The sequence below is a fragment of the Phymastichus coffea genome, unplaced genomic scaffold (assembly GCF_024137745.1).
Source record: "Phymastichus coffea isolate CEN01 unplaced genomic scaffold, Cenicafe_Pcof_1.1 PCOF00319, whole genome shotgun sequence".
NCBI lineage: Eukaryota > Metazoa > Arthropoda > Insecta > Hymenoptera > Eulophidae > Phymastichus > Phymastichus coffea.
The window spans coordinates 12,501-15,000 of NW_026707130.1; the positions used below are offsets into that span (position 1 = coordinate 12,501).

The 2,500-nt window shown below is 51.7% G+C and overlaps 1 pseudogene; it reads right to left on the reverse strand.

Annotated features, from left to right (window-relative positions):
• Positions 1-2,500, reverse strand: part of LOC131674845 (large subunit ribosomal RNA) — a 9,223-nt pseudogene that overhangs the window by 3,153 nt on the left and 3,570 nt on the right.

Here is a 2,500-nt window from a genome sequence, read left to right on the forward strand (position 1 = left end):
CCACTACCCCATGACAGGGTAATGATCCTGTCTTGAAAATAGCTAAGGAGGACCCTGTAGATGTTCTTTGCGCATCCTTTATCTTTGAGTCCTTTGAGCATTATCGGACGCCAGATATTGTCGAATGCGCCGGTCACATCGAAGTTGAGGGCAGCGACGAGTTTGTGAGGGGATGTTTTCACAGCCTCGCGGAGTGCTAGGATGGCATCCTCGCATGACCGATTCGGTAAGAAGCCGAATTGACGGTCGGAGATTTTGCCTTCAGCTAGCATTTTGGGCATGAATCTGTTGCATAGCAATTTTTCAAAGAGTTTGCCTTGAACAGAGAGAAGAGTAATCATCCTGTATGATTTTGGATCTTTTGCATCCTTGCCCTGGCCCTTCGGGATGGCTCTTACGAGTCCCACCTTCCAGGTTTTGGGGAAGACGCCGTGCTCAAGACAACCATTGAAGAGCCTAGTGAATTCGCCGGAGATGACATGCACGGCTCGTTTGAGGACACTGACCTCTATTAGGTCTGTGCCTGGGGTTTTGTTATTTTTGAATCTTCTGACCGAATTGATGACTTCTCGTGGCACGAAGGCCTGAGTATCATCTGTGTCAGGTGGAGTTTCCACTTCGGTTCGAATGTTGGATTGTTCAGGGGTGTCATCTTCTATTCTATCGGCCGGGAAGTGCACCGCGAGGAGCCTGCTGGCTGTTTGCTCCATGTCGAGCGTGAAACCGTCGTCACACCGGAGTGCGCTAATCGCCCTCTCATTCGTCATTTTTCCGGCCTGGAGCTTGTATACGGTTCCCCAGGGATTCGAATTTCCGTGCGATGTGACGTAGTTTCTCCAGCATTCATTCCTGGCCTTTCTCACGGCGCGAGAGTACTTACGCAAGAGGGCGCTGTACTTCCCGCGCGCTTGTGGGTGGCATGCAGGATTCGCTTTCAATAGCCCCTGGCACGCACGCCTAGCTCGGTAGGCCTCACGCTTCAACCTATTTAAGTCTTTTGTCCACCATGGGTTGGACTTTCTAAACCTAGTTTTCCTTGGCATGGTTAACTCACAGGTTTCAGTAAGTACCTGAGTGAGTGTGTTTGCCATGTGCTCCACTTCTTCCGGGTTCGTCAGCGCAAGGTTCGCCAGCTTTGCGAGTCGAAGGCTCTTCAGTTCAGTGTCGAACTGGTCCCAATTCGCTTTGAGCGTATTGAAACGTGTTGGACCCATTTCTGCGAGCCCGACCTCGGTAGCCGGAGAGTCGAGCGTGAATATGACGGCTTTGTGGGCACTTTTGAATTCAGAATCTAGTAACCTCCATTGGTGAATGGACGAGGCCATCTGCCCAGTGGACAAGGTTACATCTATGTACGAAATTTTGGGTCCCTTTTGGAATGTGGGAAGATCATTCCTGTTATTTGCAATGTGGAGTTTGTGTTGGCGAATGAAGTCGGCCAATTTTTCTCCGTTTTTCCATCGCAATCGGGACATGTCGGGGATACGTGGGCTCCAGGAGTTCCACTCTGCGTTGGTGTCAATACCAAGCAGGACGCGTTTCCCTCTCAGCGTGAAGAGCACCATTTCGAGGTGGCTGAGGTGCTTCTCGATTGGTTCACTGTATTGGAAATATGCCGATACAGCGAAGAAGGAGAAGCCAGGGGTCTTAATCTCTGCGCACGCGCAGTGCGTATTACTAAGCTGTTCTATGTAGAGGATCGCGAAATTGGGGTTTGCCACGCCTACTGCTGCCCATGGTTTTTCTGTTCTAGTTGCTACTAGCCTAATCGTTCTGCCTATGTCTGTAAAGAAATACTCCCCCCGGTTTAATTTATTGTAAGGCTCCTGAAGTAGGACTACATCAGGTTTGAGCCTGTTTACGCTTTCTCGCAGCTCACCACTGACAGTTTGGTCTCTGTCCATGTTGAGCTGCAAGACCCTAATTCCTGTCTTTGTTCGAGGAGAAGTTCCGGAGGTGGGGCTCTCTCCTGACGGGTTGCCTATAGTTCGCGCGCAGATGTCTACGAGTCGGATGCGGACGATTTTCGGGCAAAGTGGGTGGATGCCGTCGACCCGAGCCGACGGGCCACAGGCCGCAGGGACGCGAATTGGGGGACGCTCAAGTTCGCCGTCCGATGTCTGGGGCCGGTTAGCAGTACAGCTCGGGTCGAGGACAGAGCCTTCGGCGATCCTCCTCGTAGCATTTGACCACACACCAGCCGAGAGGTCCACCGATGTGCAGCTGCAGTCACATAATGACGACGCCTGCGGGCCCGCTTTCTCACCCTGACCAGCCGCCGGGACCTGAGCATCCGAGACTCTGGTCCGGTAACGTTTTTTTGTGTTAATTGTGCTAGCCATGTTAGTTTTGTTTGTGGGTTAAGCTTGTCCCCAGTGGGTCACCCAGTTCCACTGAGGAAGTTTTATAGAGTATCTTTCTCGCAGTCGAATCTCCTAAGAGATTCAACCCCCGGTTCCAGACTAAGCCTGGATTTCCGGTATATTGGCGACTGCGTCTT